Consider the following 12,401-nt stretch of genomic DNA (forward strand, 5'->3'; position numbering starts at 1 on the left):
TTTTAAATTATTTTTTAACATACTTTAACTTATTCTTGATTTGTTTTTCTATTCTGTGTAAAGTGTATTCGTTAAATTTTGTAGTGAAAATTACATTAGCAGACAGTAAGATTTTCTAGGCTGTTATTTTAAAAATATGTACGGTTCTAACAGTAATTATGTCCAAATAAAAATTAAAAGCAAAAAATGGTGGAGGTGCCGCCCGATGTGCACTGTGACATAAAATCACAAATGTTTCCTAAACTGTTAATTTTACCGAGTTGAATCGAGAGGGTATTATCGTTGGCAAATTCTTCAGGGAACTTATTTTTGATACAGGCAGATTGTGATTGTCATCTATGCAAAAATTCTGGATTGTTAACCATTGGGCATAGTCCGTCCTGGGCATTCTGGGCATAATGAAGTTGCACTTATAATATCAGAAACAAGCTGTACACATGTGTGTTATCGATCACCAAATTTTGACGGCCTGTAACTTGTTAACGAAGGTCCGTATGAAAAAAAATTATATGAAGAACTGATATTATTTTGACCTCATCCATTTTTACCCGACTTTTTTGTGTCAATTACCGGGACACCCGGTATAAAAACCGTATTTCCTTTTAATTATATAACTGGTATATGTATAACCTTGTTTATAGATACTCTTTATGATGTTGACTGTTATTAAAGTGTTCCTTACTTATTTTTAGAACATCTAGTACCTACTAATTTTAAGGTTTATAATGATAAATGTATTTGTTGCATATTCTGTAGGGGCTAAATGCATATGACATTAAATTTTCAGGAATATTATTGTAGTATATATTGTAGCTGAGATTGTAATGTAAGCATATAACAAATGTTAAAAATTATGACAAATCGTTCTCCTTAGTAGTAGTGCACCCGTGTCTTCTTGTATTACATTACATTACATAAGAATCCCCTGAGAGGTTGACTTTCTTTTCTTCTAATTCTATTTCTTCTGGTTGATCGATTTTACCCGTGCTCTTCTTTGTCACCGTTAGCCTTCTGTTCCTGTTCCTCCATCTTAAAAAAGGCTCAGCGGCTTCATGGGGCACACAAGAAAATACTTTTTAAGAATCAGACAAGATACGACAACAAAACAATTACGAACCATAAAACAAATACTTACACTTATCCAACTAGAAGAAGCGTAATAGCCGATGCACAGCTGATTGTCGGAAATTATACGACCATAACCGATTATGCATCGAGAGGTGGCGATCGCTTAACTTATAAGACGCATTTTACACGTTAAAAATAGAAACATAATCATTATGAAAACGAATAATTCTATTAATACAGCTGTTATACAGGGTATTTGGCTTGTTCACAAAACTTTAAAAAAGCAACTTCTTCGGCCATTTAACTCCTGCTCAAGAACTTGAAACTTTAGATCCCAACGTACGTTTACAATTTTGCCGCTGGTTGATGAATGGCTTCGCAGAAGATAATAATTTGTTTCAAAAATTGTTTTGTGCCGACGAATCTTGTTTTACAAATAACGGAATTGTAAATTTTCAAAATTTGCATGTGTGAAGTGATGGGAATCCTAAAGAAACACGACAATAATTACATTATCTGATAGCCACAGCAATCAATATCTTGTTTTCATCGCCTACTGAACTCAAAGTTTTAAATCCGTAACACTGCTACGCCAACCGAAACATACAGACCTGCAAATAATACCAATTTTCTCAAGAATGGCTTTCTGTAGGCAATTTTCTCAAGAGACATTTTTTTTTCAATAAAACGACTTTTTCAATGTTGCTGCCCGTTTAAAAAAATACGACCACTGTGAAAGCTAAAAGAGAGAGGTAACAGGAGCTAATACTTTAAAATAATAATAAATTTTAACGCGATCGGTAAAAGGGTTATGAAGTTATTAATTAAATTGGTTTTATTTTTGACAACTTTGAAGGCTTGTAGGTAACTAAAAAACCAAAAATTTTTTATTTAACTTTTTTTTTCGTAGATCGTATTTATTCGTCGTCGTGAATATGCAGCCAAACGTTGTCGGTGAAATTTGCGGACACCCTGCGTACATACAAGTGATTCCTTATAACCATTATTTAATGAATGCATTCCGCTTAAACTTATTGAATAATGAGTATGGAAATATGTGCTATACATGTTATTTTAGATAAACAGTTTAATAAGCCCATTTTTTTCAGTGTAGGATCGCTAAGCTTACATTAAACAGTTTTGTTTTTTCTTATACTTTTCGTTGACCGAGATTTTGAGAAAACGGATGTTTTTTAAACGTCATTTTATTTACTGTGAAAATGTATTTACTATTACTGCGGCGTAGAAAATTGAAATTCACATCATTTTCTTCTTGTGAAAGTAAGGAATTTTTCACGGTTTAGTCAATGCGACAGTGACGTTTTCTCTAGTGAAAGATAAAAATGTCAAATTTATGATTTTCTTAATTAATACACTAAAAACTAACTAAATTTGGATGAACGTTCTTATAGATTAACTTAATTTCAAGTGAATAAAAAAATAATTGAAAACTAAAATAATGTGATAAAATTTTTTTCTTTTAAAAAATATGTCTAAAATTTACTATTTTCTAACTTTCTGTTATCTTCAAGTATTTTCGAAAAGTTAAGGATTTATGAAAAAAAAAATAAATGTGGCAATGCAATATTTTATTGAATAAAATTATAAAGAAAATGTTATAGGGGTTCGTTATTTCAACCCCTTACAAAAATACTTCAGGGTTGAAAAAAAAATCAAAAAGTGTAGTTTTTTTCACAGATAATGTTCACCAAGTTTAGTTTCTTTAACTTGATATACATGGAAAATAAAAAAGAACAACAATTTTTTTTGAAATGTTTGCAGAGGCGTAACTTTTTTCAAAAAAATGTATACCAAACACCCCTATTAATTTTAGATATGCAAATTGAGACATTAGAAAATTTGGATTCGTTTTCAATATTACCTGAATACACTCAATCTCCCAATTCACATATTCAATATTTCAATATTTATTGTTATTATTGACAATATCGCGATTATTATTGATAATGTAACCTCTGCCTATACACATTCATAGCCGTTCTATAAATTGCAATAACTAGATTTGTTGTTTTAAACTGAAAAAAAAAACGTATAACACGCACACGTAATGTTCTTCTTAAAAATTTCGTCTCAAATATGGTTTATTGCTGCCATGAATTTAACTGGCATTGTAGAAAATCAGATTTTATAAATTCATATTAAAAGCATTTCCTACGCCACTGCGGTCTTTTACGCACAAGTAAAAAATGGGTTTTACAATTTGATTACTTACCATGACTCTAGTCTGGAGTACGGTATTTATTCACATCAAAATTTCTCTTTAATAGAAATTTAACTATTATTATTCATTTAACGTACACAGGGCGTCCCAAAAGTAAGTGCCAAAATTATAACCATGTTATTAACTTATTAAGAGCACAACTTCTGTCCTATATATTTTTTTCAAAACTTCTTCTGGATTTTGGGATAATATACTTCTTTTAAATTTTAAATTTTTGTTACCTGCTACCATAGCATAAATCAAAACCCTTAGTTGATTGAATAATAAGCAAAAATATGCAGAATTAATTCGGTTACCACTGAAATATAATAAAATTAGTTATAAACTATTTAAATCAATAATTATCCAAATTACAAACTTTTTACTCGTCAAAAAGAAACCAGCGTTGGTATTTCGGTAGGTTGACACTGTTATTGCACACAGCGTTGAACATTCATTATAAAACGTTGGCACACACTACTTAAATATTTCTTTAATAGAAGCAGCCTGCTAACATTATTATAAAGCGTAAAAAGTATTGGACATATACATAGGATTAAAAAAAATAGACGAAAGTTGTTGTGATTATAATGTTGGCACTTATTTTGAGACATCCTATATAAAAGCTAATCTAGAGAATAAGGAGGACCGCAGTTCAGTATCAATAAATTATAACAAAGGAAATACCGATTTATTATTATACACGTACGTATTTTTTTAGTTAAAAATCCTTGAAGTACAATTTATTCTGATCCACAAAATCATACAAATACAATCGCGAGAATATTTCAGCTGGGATTTTACTGGCAGCTGAATATTCGAAAAATGATCAATTTTTTCCGCCCATATTCCAATTTAATTGGATTCGACAAAGATATCGCAAGTGAAAAGCTTAAAACAATGTAAATGTAGAAAAAAAAGTTCAGGCATATTTTGGTAAAAAAGAGATAAATTACACAAGCACACAAAAAAAAACTCTAGCGCAAAGATACCGTAGTCAGAATTTTATGACGACTGACCAGTATTTTATAAAATCTATATTTAGGGTGAAAACGGACCCAAAAATCGCTTATTCATAGTCCAAAATTAATTTTTGAACATATAATTTCCGACGCATTTTGACGAGCTGAAAACGAATCAAAATTTAAGTGGGACCTGCAAACTTCTCGTTAGATGTTTTAGACTAAAGCTATTCATAGAGGTATATCATTTCAGCACATATTTTTCACCTCTACCTGCCCGAGCGGAGATGGGTAACTTTTAAATTTTCAAGTATTCGAAAGTAAATTTTCTGAAAATTTTTAGAAAAAATTTTTTGGACAAACTTTACTCAGTTCAGAGAGGAATATCGTTTCGACATAACATGTTGGTAGGGTCATTTAGAAGTTATTTAAAAAATTCGAATTTTTTTAAAAATCTTTAACGCCCTATATTTCGAAAATGAAGCGTCTCTGGAAAAAAATGTATACTTGATTTTTTTCTCATTTTTTATGAGGAATTTCTCCTTACAGTTTGTCGACTTAATCCTGAAACACCCTGTATACAGGGTGTCTCATAATTAGGTGCCAACCCTGAACAGGCCGATTCTATGATCAAAACTAAGTAAAAAAGTTCATATGAACATGGGTCCGGAAATGCTTCCTAAGGGCACAGGGACCCATTGAAGAGGGAGGAATGGAAATAATTTTTTTGCAATATCTCTCAATCGCGTTGTGATAAATGAATGAAATTTGGTATACACAGCTAAATTTTGATGAGCAATTTGATGGACTAATCCATTTATTTCCACAAGGTCCATTGGGGTGGGTACGGGGGGGCCCTTGGTACTTTGCGTGTGTAACTTTTTCATCTTTGACTTTTTAACAAATTGGACAGCAAATTCCGTTTTCCCGAACTGTTTTACGTTAAAAAGGTACTCTTGTTTCAAATCGTTATCTTTAACGGTTTCTGAGAAAATCGCTCTTGAATTAATCCCACTTTGGTCAATTTCATAGTAATTTAAACAAAAAATAATAATAATAATTTTATACGTAATCAGTAATACACATTATTGATGTAGAACAATTATGATATGATGATTTGTTTATGGCTTTTGCGATGGTAATGCTGCGCGGCAGAACGCGAGTACGGCAGAAGGTTTCCAAACAGAAGGCTGACATCAAGGAGGACATTCCTCACTGTATTCCGCAATTTAGCTGCAACCGTCACTTTTCGAAGGGATCATAAGATGGAAACTTAATTTTGATAACAGACAACAAGCTATTTTAAAAACTGTTCAAAAAACCCTCCACCTTCTCTGATACAAAGTCTTGCCCTACGTGTAACACTTCTCGAAGCTATTAAGATGCTAAAACGGTTTTGACGAATTTCATTGGCTGCATCATTGATACGCTGCAGCAATTCCTCACGGGTATCGACTTCGGTGGCGTAAACTTTTTGATTTAGATATCCCCAGAAAAAGAAGTCCAGCGGGGTTAGGTCGGGAGAACGCGGCGGCCAAGCTACCGGTCCGTGCCTCCCTATCCACCGTCCAGCGAAATTTTCGTTTAGGAAATTTAGAACATTGCGACCACTATGTGCCGGGGCTCCATCGTGTTGAAAAAACATGTTACGTCGTAAATTTAGAGGCAGATCATCGAGAATTTGGGGAAGATTTTCTTGAAGTAAGTTTAAATAAAGATTTGAATTGAGACGTTGTGGAATTTCAATAGGTCCAATCAGAGTGTCGTGAATTATTCCCGCCCATAAATTTATGGAAAACCGTTGCTGGAAGTTTGTTCTCCGAACAACATGTGGGTTCTCTTCTTCCCAATAATGAGAATTATGAAAATTTAATTTTCCATTTCGGGTAAAAGTAGCTTCGTCACACCACAAAATTTTGGAAGCTTGCTCGTTGTCCAGCGACAAAATCCAGCGACAAAATTGCATACGTGGCGCAAAATCTTCTGGTATCAAGCCATGTACACGTCGATAGTGATAGGCATGTAGACCTTGTCGCTTTAATATTCTTCCAACCTGAAATGTTAGTAGCACATCTAATCAATTCTGTTAAGGAAATCTTTAAGATATGTAGTACCGTTGGCCGAGGAACATTTATTTGCCTTGAAATGTTCCGTATGCTAGTCGTAGGATCTTGTTCAATAGCGTCAAGGACCTCCGCTTCCCTATTAATCCTGGGACGTCCTTGACCCGGTGCCTTTCGAAAAGTGGCGGTTGCAGCTAAGTTGCGGAATACCGTAGGGAATGTCCTCCTTGATGGCAGCCTTCGGTTTGGAAACCTTCTCCCGTACTCGCGTTCTGCCGCTGCAGCATTACCATCGCAAAAGCCATAAATAAATATCATATCAACTAACTCTTGTCCCGTAAACTCTTCCATTTTTTTCGCTTAGAACTATTAAATTGGCAATCGGGTTGACAATACTTTGACATAAGAATACCTTGATAATTTTGTTTAAATTACTATGAAATTGACCAAAGTGGGATTAATTCAAGAGCGATTTTCTCAGAAACCGTTAAAGATAACGATTTGAAACAAGAGTACCTTTTTAACGTAAAACAGTTCGGGAAAACGGAATTTGCTGTCCAATTTGTTAAAAAGTCAAAGATGAAAAAGTTACACACGCAAAGTACCAAGGGCCCCCCCGTACCCACCCCAATGGACCTTGTGGAAATAAATGGATTAGTCCATCAAATTGCTCATCAAAATTTAGCTGTGTATACCAAATTTCATTCATTTATCACAACGCGATTGAGAGATATTGCAAAAAAATGATTTCCATTCCTCCCTCTTCAATGGGTCACTGTGCCCTTAGGATGCATTTCCGGACCCATGTTCATATGAACTTTTTTACTTAGTTTTGATAATAGAATCGGCCTGTTCAGGGTTGGCAGCTAATTATGAGACACCCTGCATAAATTAATATTATTTTATTACCTTCAGCAGAAAACTTTTTTAGAGACGCCTATGAAACTTATTAAATTTTATTGCTAGGCGTTTTTATACATGTTCAACTGACTTTGGAAAGATTATACTAATAGCACGTTGAAAATACGTTTTAAAAACGTATGTGCGTTTACTGGGACATGTGGATTCTAAGTTAATCCTTGACATGGTGCAGACCAAAAATTAGAACACGATCGACGACCCTCAGTCGCGCCAATATATCCATAACCCAAGGATAATCTGGTGATGACATTCCTGACACTTCTTCCAAGCGATGTACATTGAAGCACAAAAAGACATACGGCTTTCCGCATGCGTTTAATAAACGATTAATGTGCAGACACTTAGCCACGTATAACAATAAAACTGCCGCGTTTATTTCGCACATAATAAAGGAGCGGACGGGTCGCGCCGGCCATCGAGGAGGGTTGTTTTTATAACTGTAGTCAGATAAAAGATCGCCCGAGCCTCCGGCATCCCCCAAAATGACTTCACCCTCTACGAATTATTATCTAATATGGCCTATTAGGGCCCTTTTCCACATGAGAGGTATTTTAATATAATAAGTGGCCGGAATTAGTTGGACGCGTGTTTTTCCTTGCTTGTTCCCTTTTATTTACCGTTATTTATCGGCCTGTGATCTTATTATTAAATCATAGGAAAATTACTGGGATTACGGATTTTTGTGGTAAGCACCGGCTTTATATTGGCGCCGTTTACATTTAACGCGAATTGAATATTGGAAAAAACAATCAGTTGGTGAAGCCCTGAAGGTATCTTCAAATTTTCCCTTATCAGCCACTTGCTCGTGGTTGTTTGTCATAGCAAGCAAGCAAGTATTAAGAATATCTATTGTGATCTAGGTGATCTATTTCAAATGGAAATACCCTCGTAAGAAAAGTAGATAGGAATATTTAGTGTCCCATTTAATTCTGTTTTTAGTAGTAGAGCATAAGGGACTCCATGATAGCACTGAGTTATCTAATATCTAATTATCAAAGTGTACTTATAATTTTTTTTTTCGTTGGTAATTAGACCGGTTTCCGGTTCCCTTCATTTTTGGCCAGGTCATTTCAAGGTCAAATTGTAGTCCGGTCATAAAAATAGTGGTCAAATAACGAAAATTCCGACAGCTAAATTTTGGCGGAGACCTTGGGTACACCATTAGAAATATAGTGTCAAAAGTTCCCATCGATCCCTTGTGTGCTAAAAAGTTATTCGGGGTCAAAGGTCAAAATTTGAGGTTTTTTGGATTTTTTTCGAAAACGGTAAGTTTTATAAAAAAAAAGTAGCTCTGACAAAAATTATAGATCTTAAAATTATCTAGAAAAATGGTCCTTATACTTTTTTTTCTAAGAGTCACCATTCCTGAGATATCGCGATTCTAAAAGTTGAAGGAGTCACGTTCTACATGATATGCACATACAGGGTCGGAAAGTCCCCTTGGTTCAGCAGCCGTTACGTGAGAGCGATAGAGAAAGTCATAGAAATCCATGCGATAGAGAAAGATGGCTATAATGAATGCGTCTAATAGTCACCGCCCACATCGCCCTTCCACAAATAAGATCCACTTCTTATTGGGGACTTTCCGACCCTGTATATGCCACGTACATACATAGTCAGGCACTTAATACAAGTAAAAATGCCTATTTGTGTCACTTATATGTATAAACTATACTATTCTGAGAATATACACTCAAAAGAAACTCAGTCCCTTAGTCAATCGCCTCTAACCGCATGGCCTTAAATAACATCTAGCTACTCTATTGTAAAAACTTTTGTAAAAAATACACGAAACAAGAAACAAGTACAACTATCTTGTCTTCCTCCAACATCAGCTTCTGCTAATCAACACTTGTATCGAGTATACTATCAAGTTCAGACATGGCTAGGCAATCAACTAAACCCTGAAGATTGGGGTTGGAAATTAACAGATAATACTTTGGAATCGATTCAAACTTTACTCCCACCTGCTCCGGAAAAACTCCTAAACACTATTTTTTTGCAATTACAAAAAGGTTGTACTGCTTAAATGTGTCTGTAGAAAAGTAGGGTTACTGTGTTCTCCAGCGTATACTAATTGCCAAAGCCAGTGTTGCTCAAATGTCCAATTGAATACAACAGACTAAGATTCATGTGATTTCGATGAAGAGATAGCTGATTCATCTTCATTTCAACAATTTATGAACATCCAGCAAGAGGAAGAGGAAGAAGAAGAATAATAAGAAATCGAAGAAGACATGACTGTTGAAGTCGACTTTGAAGAGTATGAATCAGATTAAAATATCAAAAGAAATCAGAACTACAGTTAAAGTCAATAACTAATATCAATATCAATAATCATCATGCAGTTAAAAGAGTATTGTCCCTGAAAATTCCGTCATAACAGTTCGTGGAGTAGGCCTACCGGGGAAACAACATTAAAAAAAACGCGCCAAAGTACACTACCTCACAGGTGGTGTGGAAATATGTGCATATCATGTAGAACGTGACTCCTTCAACTATTAGAATCGCGATATCTCAGGAATGGTGATTCTTAGAAAAAAAGTATAAGAACCATTTTTGTAGATAATTTTAAGATCTATAATTTTTGTCAGGACTACTTTTTTGATAAAACTTACCGTTTTCGAAAAAAAAACAAAAAAACTCAAAAATTAACACCTGAGACCCCGAATAACTTTTTTAGCACACATGGGATCGATGGGGACTTTTGACACTTTATTTCTAATAGTGTACCAAAGCCCTCCACCAAAATTTAGCTCTGTCGGAATTTTCGTTAATTGAAATGTCTATTTTGACCGTACTATTGAGAAAAAGTAGAGCAATCAAATCCGACCACCTGTTATACAGGATTTTGTGGTAGTTGGGGAGAATCCGAGGTTAGTTTGTCTATATCAGGTCATTTAAAGGTCGTCTCAAGGTCATTTCAAGGTCAAATTGAAAAAGACCGAGCAATTAAGTCTAACCGCCTGCTAAATTTGGGATAGCTGAGTTCGAATCCGAGGTCAGTTTGTATATATCAGGTCATTTGAGGTTTATTTCAAGGTTATTTAAATATCAAACCAAGAAAAAACGAGAAATCGATTAGCGTTTTTGAGGTCTCTGAGTTTGAATCCAAGGTCCAATTATATGACGATTTAGTCATCCACTACTTGATTTGTGTCGATTAGCTTAATGTAAACCGAAGGTAAAGAGGATTGGTCAAGTTTTAATCATGTGAAATTCTACAACCTTTGTACAGGTCATTTATGTGTCAAATATGTAGTTTTCAATATAAAAGATCTGCTCATTTGCTCCTTCAGATGAACTTGCCCAAATCTTGTGTAGCTCTGTTTAAACTCGAATGATTTTAAAAACCTATTTTCAGTATCAACAATTTTAGTTTCGGTCGAAAGGGGGTCTGAAATCGTCTCTCACAGACTCCACAAGAAGTATTTTTCTCAAATCAACCTTGGAATAACGTCGAACCTTTATAAATACATATAAATGGATCTCGGATTCGGACTCAGCGACTATAAGAACGGTAAATGATTCGAGGGTTAATTCCATAAATTAACTTTCAAATGACCATTGGATGGCCTTCAAATGACCTGACACAGACAAACTGACCTCAGATTTGAACTCAGCAACTCCAAATACGTGTATAACAGGCGGTTAGACTTAATTACTTGGCTTTTTTCAACTTGACCTTGAAATGACCTTGAGACGTCCTTCAAATAACCTGATACAGACAAACTGACCTCGGATTCGAACTCAGTGACCTCAAAATCCTATATAACATGTGCTCGGACTTGATTGATCGGCTTTTCCTCAATTTGACCTTGAAATGACCTTGAAACAATCTTAAAATGGCCTGATACAGAGGAACTATCCTCCGATTCGGACTCAGCGACCCAAAAAACTTAAACTACGAGATCCTTTGATTTAATGCACTTTTTCTAAATTTGACCATTAATTGACCTTGATCCTGACTAGGAAGGAGGGGGAGGTCCCGTTTGGTATGGAATCGATTAGTTCATGGATATAAATAAAAAAAAATAATTTTTTTTGGAAAAAAATGAAGGGGGTGAAAACCGGCCTAACTGACCCTCCCCCTTTGACAAAAATTGTCTTATAATTTTTTATTTAAAATTGGACTACGGCATTGGATTTAACACCCCCTCAATAGAGCCTGTATATTAAATTTCGTTAAGACTCAATGCTAATAGTAAAATTAAATTAATAACTTTGTTTCTAAATGAATTCAAAACAATATACAATCATAATGAATTTTATTATGAACAATGGAAGTTATACATATTATGTTTGTTGTATATTTTGGTCACACAATAAACCCATAAACAAGAGTTTATCTTGATTCGAATGTCTGATGATTATAAATGATTTAAACACGCTTACAAATTCTAATTTCTAATTTGCCTTTTTTAAAATATTAAACTTCTTCCTGTGAATTATACTTAAATCAAGTAAGTATACAAAGAACGTCCAACCAAAGACTTAAGGGATATAATAACTGAGGCTTACGGAATGTTCAAAATAAAATGAAGTTTGGAGAAATATTTTAAAAATTTTAGATTGAGGCAATTTGTATGTGGTTTATGTCATTTGTCTTTTTTTATTATTAGTAATCATAAAAACTAACTTCAATTTTACAATTAGCAATGAATATTTTTTTATATAAATTGGTATAAACCTAATTGAGGGCGTGCAAGATCCAATGGCGTAGTTAAATATTAAATAAAAAAACCGATATCCAGTTTTTGACAAATTTATCTACCAAAAAAAAGTGGACTTTGATAACTGAAAATAAATACAAATATTATGTGAGGTAATAGGTATTTTAATCTCTATATACTTAAAAAAGGAATCAAATCGGACAATAAGTACCTCTTTTACAAGAGGGTTTTAAAGTTTTCATAAAAAATATAATATTTTTAAATATCTTCTGAAAAAATGAAGATATTGAAATGGAATTTTGTGTGCACAATACATGGATGAATGGATATTAATAATGTGCATTTTATGAAATACAGTGAGTAGGTAAGACTACACTTCACATGGCCTTGGTTTTTCAGCTCGGATCCGAATAGTGCAAGGAAATCAGGATCTTGATTTTCTGATGGCTGACATTTCGTTTTTTTTTATTAACCATATTCCACTATTTTAAAC

The sequence above is a fragment of the Anoplophora glabripennis genome, unplaced genomic scaffold (genome assembly GCF_000390285.2).
Source record: "Anoplophora glabripennis isolate ALB-LARVAE unplaced genomic scaffold, Agla_2.0 scaffold92, whole genome shotgun sequence".
NCBI classification, from domain to species: Eukaryota; Metazoa; Arthropoda; class Insecta; order Coleoptera; family Cerambycidae; genus Anoplophora; species Anoplophora glabripennis.